This window comes from Ranitomeya variabilis, chromosome 2 (genome assembly GCF_051348905.1).
Source record: "Ranitomeya variabilis isolate aRanVar5 chromosome 2, aRanVar5.hap1, whole genome shotgun sequence".
Taxonomy (NCBI): Eukaryota; Metazoa; Chordata; class Amphibia; order Anura; family Dendrobatidae; genus Ranitomeya; species Ranitomeya variabilis.
In genome coordinates, this window is record NC_135233.1 from 430,455,892 (window position 1) to 430,471,624 (window position 15,733).

The 15,733-nt window shown below is 45.0% G+C and overlaps 1 protein-coding gene across 7 annotated transcripts in view; it reads right to left on the reverse strand.

Moving 5' to 3' along the window:
- Nucleotides 1-15,733, reverse strand: part of SHANK2 (SH3 and multiple ankyrin repeat domains 2) — a 672,686-nt gene that overhangs the window by 452,857 nt on the left and 204,096 nt on the right. Inside the window, exon 1 of one of the 7 annotated variants that reach the window (XM_077286978.1) lies at nucleotides 9,109-9,227. The exons of the other annotated variants lie outside the window; for them this stretch is intronic. The gene's annotated coding sequence lies outside the window, so the exon portion shown is untranslated. Of the gene's footprint in view, nucleotides 1-9,108; nucleotides 9,228-15,733 lie in introns of those variants that run through there. 7 annotated transcript variants of the gene reach the window in all.

The window sequence follows — 15,733 nt, forward strand, 5'->3', positions numbered from 1 at the left end:
TTTGCCAACCGCCGTCGTCGTGTTGGTCCTCGGCTTTGTGTTGGGGACTTGGTGTGGTTGTCTTCTCGTTTTGTCCCTATGAGGGTTTCTTCTCCTAAGTTTAAGCCTCGGTTCATCGGCCCGTACAAGATATTGGAGATTCTTAACCCTGTGTCCTTCCGTTTGGACCTCCCTGCATCCTTTTCGATTCATAATGTTTTTCATCGGTCATTGTTGCGCAGGTATGAGGTACCAGCTGTGCCTTCCGTTGAGCCTCCTGCTCCGGTGTTGGTTGAGGGTGAGTTGGAGTACGTTGTGGAAAAGATCTTGGACTCTCGTGTTTCCAGACGGAAACTCCAGTATCTGGTCAAATGGAAGGGATACGGTCAGGAGGATAATTCTTGGGTCACTGCCTCTGATGTTCATGCCTCCGATCTTGTCCGTGCCTTTCATAGGGCTCATCCTGATCGCCCTGGTGGTTCTGGTGAGGGTTCGGTGCCCCCTCTGTTGTGAATTTGCTTTTTGCTCCCTCTAGTGGTTACTAGTTTTTTGACTCTGGTTTTTCTGTCATTCCTTTTATCCGCACCTGGGTCGTTAGTTAGGGGTGTTGCTATATAAGCTCCCTAGACCTTCAGTTCAATGCCTGGCAACGTAGTTATCAGAGCTAGTCTGCTGTGCTCTTGTCTACTGATCCTGGTTCCAGTTATATCAGCTAAGTCTGCCTTTTGCTTTTTGCTATTTGTTTTGGTTTTGTATTTTTGTCCAGCTTGTTCCAAATCTATATCCTGACCTTTGCTGGAAGCTCTAGGGGGCTGGTGTTCTCCCCCCGGACCGTTAGACGGTTCGGGGGTTCTTGAATTTCCAGTGTGGATTTTGATAGGGTTTTTGTTGACCATATAAGTTACCTTTCTTAATTCTGCTATCAGTAAGCGGGCCTCTCTGTGCTAAACCTGGTTCATTTCTGTGTTTGTCATTTCCTCTTACCTCACCGTTATTATTTGTGGGGGGCTTCTATCCAGCTTTGGGGTCCCCTTCTCTGGAGGCAAGAAAGGTCTTTTGTTTTCCTCTACTAGGGGTAGCTAGATTCTCCGGCTGGAGCGTGTCATCTAGAATCAACGTAGGAATGATCCCCGGCTACTTCTAGTGTTGGCGTTAGGAGTAGATATATGGTCAACCCAGTTACCACTGCCCTATGAGCTGGATTTTTGTATTCTGCAGACTTCCACGTACCTCTGAGACCCTCGCCATTGGGGTCATAACAGTTTGCCAGGACCGGTATTAAATGTTTAATGCGTTGCAGAAGAGGGATTATAAGAAAGAAGATTCTGAGTTTTTTTTTTTTTTTTTTTTTCTTTCTTCTTCCCCTTTACCTCAGAGTGGCTATGCTTGCTGCAGACATGAATGTCCAGACCTTGATTACAAGTGTGGACCAGCTGGCTACTCGTGTGCAGGGCATACAAGACTATGTTATCAGAAATCCTAGGTCAGAACCTAAAATACCGATTCCTGAACTGTTTTCCGGAGACAGGTTTAAGTTTAGGAATTTTGTGAATAATTGTAAATTGTTTTTGTCCCTGAGACCCTGTTCATCTGGAGACTCTGCTCAGCAAGTAAAAATAGTTATTTCGTTCTTACGGGGCGACCCTCAGGATTGGGCTTTTTCGCTGGCGCCAGGAGATCTGGCATTGGCTGATATTGATGCGTTTTTTCTGGCGCTCGGTTTACTTTATGAGGAACCCAATCTTGAGATTCAGGCAGAAAAGGCCTTGCTGGCTATGTCTCAGGGGCAGGACGAGGCTGAAGTGTATTGCCAAAAATTTCGGAAATGGTCCGTGCTGACACATTGGAACGAGTGTGCACTGGCCGCTAATTTTAGAAATGGCCTATCTGAAGCCATTAAGAATGTTATGGTGGGTTTTCCCATTCCCACAGGTCTCAATGATACTATGGCACTGGCTATTCAAATTGACCGGCGGTTGCGGGAGCGCAAAACCGCAAATTCCCTCATGGTGTTGTCTGAACAGACACCTAATTCGGTGCAATGTGATAGAAAAACCGCAAATTCCCTCATGGTGTTGTCTGAACAGACACCTGATTTGATGCAATGTGATAGAATCCTGACTAGAAATGAGCGGAAAATTCATAGACGCCGGAATGGCTTGTGCTACTACTGTGGTGATTCTACACATGTTATCTCAGCATGCTCTAAACGTATAGCTAAGGTTGTTAGTCCTGTCACCGTTGGTAATTTGCAACCTAAATTTATTCTGTCTGTAACTTTGATTTGCTCACTGTCGTCTTATCCTGTCATGGCGTTTGTAGATTCAGGTGCTGCCCTGAGTCTTATGGATCTGTCATTTGCTAAGCACTGTGGTTTTACTCTTGAACCATTAGAAAATCCTATTCCTCTTAGGGGTATTGATGCTACGCCATTGGCAGCAAATAAACCGCAGTATTGGACACAGGTTATCATGTGCATGACTCCTGAACACCGCGAGGTGATACGTTTCCTGGTTTTACATAAAATGCATGATTTGGTTGTTTTAGGGCTGCCATGGTTACAGACCCATAATCCAGTCCTGGACTGGAAGGCTATGTCAGTCTCAAGTTGGGGCTGTCGTGGTATTCATGGGGATTCCCTGCCTGTGTCTATTGCTTCTTCTACGCCTTCGGAAGTTCCGGAGTATTTGTCTGATTATCAGGATGTCTTCAGTGAGTCTGAGTCCAGTGCACTGCCTCCTCATAGGGACTGTGACTGTGCTATAGATTTGATCCCAGGCAGTAAGTTTCCTAAGGGAAGACTGTTTAATCTGTCGGTACCTGAACATACTGCTATGCGTTCATATATCAAGGAGTCTCTGGAGAAAGGACATATTCGTCCGTCTTCTTCCCCCCTTGGTGCGGGATTCTTTTTTGTGGCAAAAAAGGACGGATCTTTGAGACCTTGTATTGATTATCGGCTTTTAAATAAGATCACTGTCAAATTTCAGTATCCTTTACCGCTGTTGTCTGACTTGTTTGCCCGGATTAAAGGTGCCAAGTGGTTCACCAAGATAGACCTTCGTGGTGCGTACAACCTTGTGCGCATTAAGCAAGGTGATGAATGGAAAACCGCATTCAATACGCCCGAAGGTCATTTTGAGTACTTGGTGATGCCTTTTGGGCTCTCCAATGCGCCTTCAGTTTTTCAGTCCTTTATGCATGACATTTTCCGGAAGTATCTGGATAAATTTTTGATTGTTTATCTGGATGATATTTTGGTTTTTTCTGATGATTGGGATTCGCATGTGGAGCAGGTCAGGTTGGTCTTTAAAATTTTGCGTGAAAATTCTTTGTTTGTCAAGGGCTCAAAGTGTCTCTTTGGTGTACAGAAGGTTCCCTTTTTGGGGTTCATTTTTTCCCCTTCTGCTGTGGAGATGGACCCAGTCAAGGTCCGAGCTATTCTTGATTGGACTCAGCCCTCGTCGGTTAAGAGTCTTCAGAAGTTCTTGGGTTTTGCTAACTTCTACCGTCGTTTTATCGCTAATTTTTCTAGCATTGTGAAACCGTTGACGGATATGACCAAGAAGGGCTCCGATGTAGCTAACTGGGCTCCTGCTGCCGTGGAGGCTTTCCAGGAGTTGAAGCGCCGGTTTACTTCGGCGCCTGTTTTGTGCCAGCCCGATGTCTCACTTCCCTTTCAGGTTGAGGTGGATGCTTCAGAGATTGGAGCAGGGGCCGTTTTGTCGCAGAGAGGCCCTGGTTGCTCTGTTATGAAACCTTGTGCCTTTTTCTCCAGGAAATTTTCGCCTGCCGAGCGAAATTATGATGTGGGCAATCGGGAGTTGTTGGCCATGAAATGGGCATTTGAGGAGTGGCGTCATTGGCTCGAGGGTGCTAAGCATCGTGTGGTGGTCTTGACTGATCACAAAAATCTGATGTATCTCGAGTCTGCTAAACGCCTTAATCCGAGACAGGCCCGCTGGTCATTGTTTTTCTCCCGCTTTGATTTTGTTGTCTCGTATTTACCAGGTTCAAAGAATGTGAAGGCCGATGCTCTTTCTAGGAGCTTTGTGCCTGATGCTCCTGGAGTCGCTGATCCTGTTGGTATTCTTAAAGATGGAGTTATCTTGTCAGCTATTTCTCCGGATCTGCGACGTGTGTTGCAGAGATTTCAGGCTGATAGGCCTGAGTCTTGTCCACCTGACAGACTGTTTGTCCCGGATAAATGGACCAGCAGAGTCATTTCCGAGGTTCATTCCTCGGTGTTGGCAGGTCACCCGGGAATTTTTGGCACCAGAGATCTGGTGGCCAGGTCCTTTTGGTGGCCTTCCTTGTCAAGGGATGTGCGGTCATTTGTGCAGTCCTGTGGGACTTGTGCTCGAGCTAAGCCTTGCTGTTCTCGTGCCAGCGGTTTGCTCTTGCCCTTGCCTGTCCCGAAGAGACCTTGGACACATATCTCCATGGATTTCATTTCTGATCTTCCGCTATCTCAGGGCATGTCCGTTATCTGGGTGATATGTGATCGCTTCTCCAAGATGGTCCATTTGGTTCCTTTGCCTAAGCTGCCTTCCTCTTCCGATCTGGTTCCTGTGTTTTTCCAGAACGTGGTTCGTTTGCACGGCATCCCTGAGAATATTGTGTCAGACAGAGGATCCCAGTTCGTTTCTAGGTTCTGGCGATCCTTTTGTAGTAGGATGGGCATTGATTTGTCGTTTTCGTCTGCTTTCCATCCTCAGACTAATGGACAGACGGAGCGAACCAATCAGACTTTGGAGGCTTATTTGAGGTGTTTTGTCTCTGCTGATCAGGACGATTGGGTGACATTCTTGCCGTTGGCTGAGTTTGCCCTTAATAATCGGGCTAGTTCCGCCACCTTGGTTTCGCCTTTTTTCTGCAACTCTGGTTTCCATCCTCGCTTTTCTTCGGGTCATGTGGAGCCTTCTGACTGTCCTGGGGTGGATTCTGTGGTAGATAGGTTGCAGCGGATCTGGAATCATGTGGTGGACAACTTGAAGTTGTCACAGAAGAGGGCTCAGCGCTTTGCCAACCGCCGCCGCGGTGTGGGTCCCCGACTACGCGTTGGGGATTTGGTATGGCTTTCTTCCCGCTTTGTTCCTATGAAGGTCTCCTCTCCCAAATTTAAACCTCGTTTTATTGGGCCTTACAAGATATTGGAAATCCTTAATCCTGTATCTTTTCGTCTGGATCTTCCTGTGTCGTTTGCTATTCACAATGTATTTCATAGGTCCTTGTTGCGGCGGTACATTGTGCCTGTAGTTCCTTCTGCTGAGCCTCCTGCTCCGGTGTTGGTTGAGGGCGAGTTGGAGTACGTGGTGGAGAAGATCTTGGATTCTCGCCTCTCCAGGTGGAGGCTTCAGTACCTGGTCAAGTGGAAGGGCTATGGTCAGGAGGATAATTCCTGGGTGGTCGCCTCTGATGTTCATGCGGCCGATTTAGTTCGTGCCTTTCATGCCGCTCATCCTGATCGCCCTGGTGGTCGTGGTGAGGGTTCGGTGACCCCTCACTAAGGGGGGGGTACTGTTGTGAATTTGCTTTTTGCTCCCTCTAGTGGTTACTAGTTTTTTGACTCTGGTTTTTCTGTCATTCCTTTTATCCGCACCTGGGTCGTTAGTTAGGGGTGTTGCTATATAAGCTCCCTAGACCTTCAGTTCAATGCCTGGCAACGTAGTTATCAGAGCTAGTCTGCTGTGCTCTTGTCTACTGATCCTGGTTCCAGTTATATCAGCTAAGTCTGCCTTTTGCTTTTTGCTATTTGTTTTGGTTTTGTATTTTTGTCCAGCTTGTTCCAAATCTATATCCTGACCTTTGCTGGAAGCTCTAGGGGGCTGGTGTTCTCCCCCCGGACCGTTAGACGGTTCGGGGGTTCTTGAATTTCCAGTGTGGATTTTGATAGGGTTTTTGTTGACCATATAAGTTACCTTTCTTAATTCTGCTATCAGTAAGCGGGCCTCTCTGTGCTAAACCTGGTTCATTTCTGTGTTTGTCATTTCCTCTTACCTCACCGTTATTATTTGTGGGGGGCTTCTATCCAGCTTTGGGGTCCCCTTCTCTGGAGGCAAGAAAGGTCTTTTGTTTTCCTCTACTAGGGGTAGCTAGATTCTCCGGCTGGAGCGTGTCATCTAGAATCAACGTAGGAATGATCCCCGGCTACTTCTAGTGTTGGCGTTAGGAGTAGATATATGGTCAACCCAGTTACCACTGCCCTATGAGCTGGATTTTTGTATTCTGCAGACTTCCACGTACCTCTGAGACCCTCGCCATTGGGGTCATAACACCCCTCCTTGAGGGGGGGGTACTGTTGTGAAATTGGATTCTGGGCTCCCCCGGTGGCCACTTGTGGAATTTAACTTGTGTGCATCATCCCCTCTGTTCACCTGCTCCTATCAGGATGTGGGAGTCGCTATATAACCTTGCTCCTCTGTCAGTTTCATGCCGGTCAACAATGTAATCAGTAGCCTTTCTGTGCATGTTCCTGCTACTAGACAACTCCCAGCTAAGTTGGACTTTTGTCCTTGTGTGTTTTTGCATTTTGTTCCTGTTCACAGCTGCTGTTTCGTTACTGTGTCTGGAAAGCTCTTGTGAGCGGAAATAGCCACTCTGGTGTTATGAGTTAATGCTAGAGTCTTAAAGTAATTTCTGGATGGTGTTTTGATAGGGTTTTCTGCTGACCATGAAAGTGCCCTTTCTGTCTTCATGCTATCTAGTAAGCGGACCTCGATTTTGCTAAACCTATTTTCATACTACGTTTGTCATTTCATCTTAAATCACCGCCAATATATGTGGGGGCCTCTGTCTGCCTTTTGGGAAAATTTCTCTAGAGGTGAGCCAGGACTGTCTTTTCCTCTGCTAGGATTAGGTAGTTCTCCGGCTGGCGCTGGGCATCTAGGGATAAAAAAACGTAGGCATGCTACCCGGCCACTTCTAGTTGTGCGGCAGGTTTAGTTCATGGTCAGTATAGTTTCCATCTTCCAAGAGCTAGTTCTCATATATGCTGGGCTATGTTCTCTCGCCATTGAGAATCATGACAAAGGTCCTGTATAGAAATTGTATAAGATCCAAGCTTGCAACCCTCCCAATTGAATCTATGTATAACTCAACTATAGAGGTGATTAATGTCTATTTTTACTACATGTGTTCTTCATTAAAAAATATAGTTTATGTATATATCTTTTATTATAACTGAGCTGGTCCTTTGTTATTCCTCCTGAAAATGAAAAAATTAGATAGCCAACTGAGTGTTACCATTCCACTGATTGGATAGTATTGGACTATTGAGGGACACACCCCATAGTATCGGACTATTGAGGGCCACACCCCATAGTATCGGACTATTGAGGGACACACCCCATAGTATCGGGCTATTGAGGGACACACCCCATAGGGACACACCCCATAGTATTGGACTATTGAGGGCCACACCCCATAGTATTGGACTATTGAGGGACACACCCCATAGTATTGGACTATTGAGGGACACACCCCATAGTATCGGACTATTGAGGGACACACCCCATAGTATCGGGCTATTGAGGGACACACCCCATAGGGACACACCCCATAGTATTGGACTATTGAGGGACACACCCCATAGTATCGGACTATTGAGGGTCACACCCCATAGTATTGGACTATTGAGGGCCACACCCCATAGTATTGGACTATTGAGGGACACACCCCATAGTATTGGACTATTGAGGGACACACCCCATAGTATTGGACTATTGAGGGACACACCCCATAGTATCGGACTATTGAGGGACACACCCCATAGTATTGGACTATTGAGGGACACACCCCATAGTATCGGACTATTGAGGGACACACCCCATAGTATCGGACTATTGAGGGACACACCCCATAGTATTGGACTATTGAGGGACACACCCCATAGTATCGGACTATTGAGGGACACACCCCATAGTATCGAACTAATGAGGGACACACCCCATAGTATCGGACTATTGAGGGACACATCCTATATATTGGACTACTGAGGGACACATCCCATTGACAAGGCGAACAATCCCTTCCAGTTGTCAATTTACACAGTAATATGCAGGAGGAATAAAGGAGGAACAGTGCAATGCACGGTTATTAGAAAAAAATTTAAAGATTATGTTTTCTTAATCTTAGAAGGGGCTATCTAGCCCCTCTATTTGTCATAAATAAGATGTCTGCAGTAACAACAATGCAAATACAGGAAGAAATGTATATTATAGGGAGCAGGAGGGAGAGAAATATCCTGTCCAGCTTAGGAGGACATTTCTGCACCTCACTTCCCCATGTAGTAAAGGAAGTGACAATCACTTACACCCGTTTAGTGCGCAGATCACAGATTTTTACTTTTGCAGATTTAGAGAAATTGCACAGATACGTCATTCATCCTCCCAGGTCTAAATATTCTAATACTGGCTAATTAGGTGCAATATTGATACAAATGTCCACTACAACATTACAGTTCTCCTTTGTGGACTTTCACAATTATCATACACTGGCACAATATATTTTTACAGTGAATCCAGCGTTTCTGCTGAGAATTCCTTCAACCTACATGCAGCAAATCGGGTAAAAAAAAAAAAAACCCTGCAGCCCACACATTGCGTAACTCACAGCATACATGAAGCAGAACTAGAGCTGATGGCAAACGACTACCAGATTGCAGAAAATCACTGCAGAAACCCGCACTAATGCAGTCATATCACTTGTTAATATCATCTGTAACAAGCTTTCATTTAATTGCCACTTTATTTGCTAAAAAATTTATCACGGACAAAATCCATTTAAAATGCATTTAAAGCAGCTGAAATAATCACAGCTAATATATTAACCCTAATACTACGGTCACGTAACTATCTCCCTTGGAGAAGTCATAAGTTAGATGCAACCTATGGCTCTCCAAATGTTGAGAGTTGTAGTCGTCTTTGCAGCTCTCCTGAACTAATGCATTGGAGGTCTGCAGTGTTATGCCTTCAGTGTTTTACTTGACAGCACAACAAAGGTTAAGGGGACAGGCGATTCCCCTCCGTCACCAGATGACTATACATGTATAGAAATAGTTGTCCAGGTAAGCCAGATCTTTCCCCAAGAATGACACACTGACAAATGCAGTTTTCAGGTGGTTATTACCTTCAGCTCTTCTCCTCGTCCTGGCTGAGAGTGCTCATCTCTTCTCACACTATATTCCCTGCCTCCAGTATCCTCCTCCGAAATATATGCTAGATGCTATGCTTCTGTGCAGCAATTCAATGATCTGCCAATAATGGCCTCCTTACTTATTAAAAAAAAAAAAGTCTCTTAGCAACCATGTCTTAGATCTTAATGTGTGGCTCCTCCAAATATGAATCATTATTCCATCTGTGCTTTGACAATAGTCTTAATATAGTTCTTATATGTCAGGTATGGTCAGCGTCATATGTAATATCAGGGCGGATGCTGCTGCTCGGCTTCAATATATCAAGTAGTGGACGACAGATGTTCATTCATCTGACCTGAAGTATCAGCTTAGTACAAGGCTCAAAACAATTCTGTAAACGTTTGTACATCGAGACAAGTCAATTAAACTTCCGGGATATCAATCTGTCCAATTAGGACGCAGAAAAGATTCAGAATCGGCATCACCTGAAAATAAGTGACATCAGGGACTCATTTTGCAGGTGGTGGCCGCCGACATTTGGTCTTTCATTATCCTTCCTGACCGATAGCTCTATAGTTTTGCTAGTGACCTTAGCACTTCTGTTAGCATGAGGCGATATCTGCAGCCCATCCAGGGGGCACAGGATGTCCTGCTCCTTTGTGGAAGGTTTGTTGCGTCTTCTACACAGTCTCATGGAGCAAATACTAACACGAGAGGAGCCGTATAGGTCAACAACCCAGTACCAGGACAGAGATCTGATCCTTAATGAGAGGAAGAACAGGAGGAACACTGCCAGAGCCCTACAAAATGACCTCCACCAGCTACTCATGTCTATACTGTCACATGCCAAGTAGTCGGACCTGGGCACAAAACACAGTACGATGCAGCTCGAGTGACATTTGCCAGAAGACACCAGGATTGTCAGGTCCACCACTGGTGCTTCGATACCTTCCCACATGAGAGCAGGATCACAGTCTGGAGAAGGTCATCCAACATGATCCATCATCCAGCATGGTTTAGCGGTGGGATAATTATGGTCTGGGAGGCATATCCACATCATAACCAATGGTGTCCTGACTGCTGTAATCCTCAGACCCACTGTCAGACATTACACTGGTGGAGTGGGCCGGGGGTCTCTCCTGGTGTAGGGTATTGTCTGGTCTTTGTGGCTCCAGCACGGACTCAGATCATGGAAGATGCAGGTATTAATGCCACTGAATGGCTCTTACGTTTCCCAGACTTGAATCCAAATGATAATCTTTAGGACTCTGTGTATCAGTGCATCCGATGCAGCCATGTCGTGTCACAGACCGAAGAGGAGCCACCCATGTCCTTCTGCAGCTCTGTAATGAGATCCCCCCAGGACACCATCTGGGGTCTCTTCAAGAGCATGCCCAGACATTGTCAGAGATGCATACACAATAGTGAGTCACATTCTAAGTTGTTGTGATGAAATTCTGGCAAATTGGATCTGTCTGAGATTAAATATTTTTACTTCGAATTTCAAGGTTATTTGGATCCAACTCTCGCTTGGTTGATGATATTGGTTTCCAAGGACGGTTGACAACAAATTACACAATTTATATCATGAAAGATTTCAAACTTGAATCTTTTGTTCATCAAGATCTGAGCATTGTATGTAGCAATGCAAAAAATGCCAGGACTGTAGATGTTGGCAGGATACCTGCAGGGAATTGCTGGGAGACAGTCCGTTCTTTGCTATAGTCCAGGACAGATTCTGGAGAAGATACTTTCTACACTGTCATCTCTAGCAGCTCCTTTTAAATCTAGACTTGACTGCAGTGTCCTCTGTTATGGACCTGGTGGTTAGGTGCACCTGGAATGACCTGATAGTTAAACTAGAAGACAGGACGAGCTCTGGGAAGTGGGAACTCTGCTGACCGCAAATCCTAATCCTATAACACACACTAGAAATAGCTGTGGAGCGTACCTAACTCTCCCTAGACGCCTCTTCACAGCCTAAGAGCTAACTACCCCTAAAGATAGGAAAATAAGCCTTACCTTGCCTCAGAGAAAATTCCCCAAAGGTAAAGGCAGCCCCCACACATATTAACTGTGAGTTAAGAGGAAAGTCACAAACACAGGGATGAAACAGGTTTCAGCAAAGGAGGCCAGACTTACTAGATAGACTGAGGATAGGAAAGGGATCTATGCGGTCAGCACAAAAAACTACAAAAAGCCACGCAGAGTGTGCAAAAAGACCCCCGCACCGACTCACGGTGCGGAGGTGCCACTCTGCAACCCAGAGCTTCCAGCTAGCAAGGTAATATCGGGTTAGCAAGCTGGACAAGAACTTAGCAAGTACTAAGAAATATATTCAGTACACAATGAACAACAAATGAACTAGCAGGGACTTAGCTTCTGCTGGAGTAGACAGGTCATCAGAAAGATCCGAGAGAGATCTGAACCAGTGCTAATACATTGACAGCTGGCATGGAGTAACGATCTGAGTGGAGTTAAATAGAGAAGCCAACCCAGCCGCAAACGAGGGCAGCTGAGGAAGCAACCTCAGAACCAGCAGTTCCACTCACAGCCACCAGAGGGAGTCCACGGACAGAACTCGCCGAAGTATCATTCATGACCACAGGAGGGAGTTCAAGAACGGAATTCACAACAGTCCTCCACGATGTTTCTGCAAAGTTGTCGCTGACTGGTGCAGCAAGCCAAATAAGAGCAACCAGAGAATTACTAAACAATGGGAAACTTAGAATCCAAGAGAAGTGTTTGAAAAACAAACAGGCCAGAATCCGGGAGAGGAGGCACAATAACCAGGCAAACAACAGGCGAAACAATGAAATCAAAACCAGAGCAGGAGTCAATTACCTAATGGAGTTTTCTGCTCCTTTTCAAAAGTTACCAGAGGATAGGAATCCTTATAAAAGGAAAAAAAACAGAAGTTTCACAGTGATCAAAAGGAAAAAGAAGAAAAAAAAAAGAGTAAATCAAACCCCCCCTTTGTCACCCCCTTAGTTAGGTAAAAATAATAAAATTTAAAAAAAATGTATTTTTTCTATTCTTTGCAGTTAGGGTTAGGGTTGGGGTTAGAGCTAGGGTTAGGGTTGGGTCTAGGGTAGTGTTGGGGTTACGGTTGTGGTGCTGGGGTTACGGTTGTGGTGTTGGGGTTACGGTTGTGGTCAGGTACGGACTGGGGCTGAAATTAAGCCCTGGCATTTGACATCACACAGGCACATGCCGTCCCGAAGCACCAGATGGAATATATTACTAATATTACCCTGGATGGAGGCAAGCAAGGTTTACTAAAACACCAATATTTCTAATGATACCCGTGGCCTGCTGGGGTAAGTGATGGAGTCAACGACTTTGTGCTCCATTACAACTCTTAACAGTATGGGTGGCTTGAGAACACCAATTCTGCTAACAACGTAGCAGTCAAGGCAGCCCACGACCAGACAGGCCCTTCTGGCATTTGCCAGAATTGCCAGATGGCCAGTCCAGCCCTGCTTGTGGTGTTGGGGTTACGGTTGTGGTGTTGGGGTTACGGTTGTGGTGCCGGGGTTACGGTTCTGGTGCTGGGGTTACGGTTCTGGTGCTGGGGTTACGGTTCTGGTGCTGGGGTTGTGGTTAGGGATAGGGGTGTGTTGGGTTTAGGGCTGTGTTAAGGTTGGAGTTAAAATTGGGGGGGTTCCACTGTTTAGGTACATCGAGGGGTCTTCAAACGCAACATGGCGCCGCCACTGATTCCAGCCAATTTTGCCAAAAAAGTCAAACTTTGCTTCCTCCCTTCTGAGCCCTGCCTTGCACCCAAACAGTGGCTTTCCCACATATACGGGGTATCGGCGTACTCAGGAGAAATTTCCCAACAAATTTTGTGGTCCATTATCTCCTAATACCCTTATGAAAATAAAAAAGTTTGGGTACAAAGTAAATTTTTCGTAAAAAAACGTAAAATGTGAATTTTTCCCTTCCACATTGCTTTAGTTCTTGTGAAACACGTGAAAGGTTAATAAACTTCTTGAGTGTGGCTTTGCACACCTTGAGGGGTGAAGGTTTTAGAATGGTGTCACATTTGGGTCTTTTCTGTCATATTGAGCCCTCAAACTCACTTCAAATGTGAGGTGATCCCTAAAAAATGGTTTTGAAAATTTTGTTGGAGAAATTAGAAATCGCTGGTCAAATTTTAACCCTTAAAACGCACTAAAAAAAAAAAGTTTCCAAAATTGTGCTGATTTAAAGCAGACATGTGGGAAATGCTATTTAATAACTATTTTGTGTGACACGACTGATGATGATTTAAGGGCACAAAGATTAAAAGTTTGAAAATTGCTACATTTTCAAACTTTTTACCAGATTTTCGTTTTTCGTTTTTTTTTTCAGAAATAAACGCAAGTCATATCAAATAAATTTTACCACTAACATGAAGTACAATATGTCACGAAAAAACAATCTCAGAATCAGTGGAATCTGTTGAAGCGTTCCAGAGTTATAAGCTCATAAAGGGACAGTGGTCAGAATTGTCAAAATTCGCCTGGTCATTAAGGTCAAAATTGGCTCGGTCACTAAGGGGTTAAGTTTCAGATTTCTGCACTGTAAGGGTGCAGGTAAGGGTGTGGCTGCCATTTCTTTCAGCTGAACATTACGTTTATATAGCCTCCCATTTGCAGGATATCCATATAAAGGACATGATCCTGCTTGGCCCTTATTCACATTGATGCTACTCTGACACATGGTAAGGTTTTAATACTACAGGTTAGGACCATCCTGTACACCTTAAAGCTGGTGGGATGGCTTTTTCGTTTTTTTTTTTTATACCGATAACGGTGTTTAGGAAGTACCCTATGTTATTTATAAGTACTATTGCTTTTACTTATTGTCGCAGAGGAAAAATTGTAAATGCCATACAGACATCTCCAGAGAGGGAATATATCACCCCCATATTGAACATATGGGATTAATTATAACTGGGGAAGTGAGAAAGAGCTGATACGCCAACCTCCATTGAAGTAGGGAAAACCTGCAGTGACCAGATAATTACAATAGGAGATCTGCTCTGAGAACAAAACACGACTTATATTTGTTTATTCCAAGTAGAAGTACACTTCCAAGGCAAGAGCTTCCTCTGTTTAAAGGGCTTGTCAGAGACACTTTGCAGTCAGTGGTCAGTGATAAATATTGGAGTTTGCATCAATCCAATATTTATGGGAGATATATTTTCAGCGTCGTAGTGAAGGGATGAACATAACTTATTCACCCACATAACCACTAGACCATTATAATCTCTCCCAATTAATATTGCCCGATGGATGATGCTATCTGTTGTGAATTCCGTTCTCGAACTCCCTCCTGTGGTCATGAATGGTACTTCGGTGAGTTCTGTCCATGGACTCCCTCTGGTGGCTGTGAGTGGAGCTGCTGGTTCTGAGATTCCTTCTCCAGCTGCCCTCGTTTGGGGCTAGGCTGATTCTCTATTTAACTCCACTCAGATCGTTACTCCATGCCAGCTGTCAATGTTCTAGTACTGGTTCAGATCTCTCCTGGATCTTTCTGAGGACCTGTCTACTCCAGCACAAGCTAAGTTCCTGCTTGTTCATTTGTTACATATGGTTTTTCTTGCTAAGTTCTAGTCCAGCTTGCTATCATGAAACTACCTGGCTAGCTGGAAGCTCTGGGGGTCCAGAGTGGCACCACCGCATCGTGAGTCGGTGCGGGGGTATTTTTTGCACACTCTGCGTGGTTTTTGTAGCTTTTTGTGTTGACCGCAAAGATCCCTTTTCTATCTTCTATCTGTTTAGTTAGACTGGCCTCTCTTTGCTAAAACCTATTTCATCCTGTGTTTGTGATTACCTCTTATCTCACAGTCAATACTTGTGGGGGGGCTGCTTTTACCTTTGGGGAAATTTCTCTGAGGCAAGTAAGGCTTTGTTTCCTTTCTTTAGGGGTAGTTAGCTCTTAGGCTGTGACGAGGCGTCTAGGCAGAGTCAGGCACGCTCCACGGCTGTTTCTAGTTGTGTTGATAGGAGTAGGGTTTGCGGTCAGCAGAGTTCCCATTTCCCCAGAGCTCGTCCTGATTCCGTGTTTAACTATCAGGTAATTCCTGGTGCACCTAACCACCAGGTCCATAACAGTACAGCTGGCCCACAAAGTGTTAATGCATCTCAATAGAGGGAAAAGAGAAGTTCTGAGACCATTTTTTTTTTTCTCTGCAGTGTGTTTTGCCTTTCTTTTCCCCTTAAACTCTGGGTGGTTCAGAACTTAGGTGTGGATATGGACATTCAAGGTTTGTCCTCTAGTGTAGATCAACTCGCTGCAAGGGTACAAAACATTCAAGATTATGTAGTTCAGAATCCTATGTTGGAGCCTAGAATTCCAATTCCTGATTTGTTTTCTGGGGATAGATCTAAATTTCAGAATTTCAAAAACAATTGTAAACTGTTTCTTGCTCTGAAACCCCGCTCTTCTGGTGACCCTATTCAGCAAGTAAGAATCATTATTTCTTTGTTGCGTGGCGACCCTCAAGACTGGGCATTCGCCCTGGCGCCAGGAGATCCTGCATTGCGTAATGTAGATGCGTTTTATCTGGCGCTGGGTTTGCTTTATGATGAACCGAATTCTGTGGATCAGGCAGAGAAAATTTTGCTG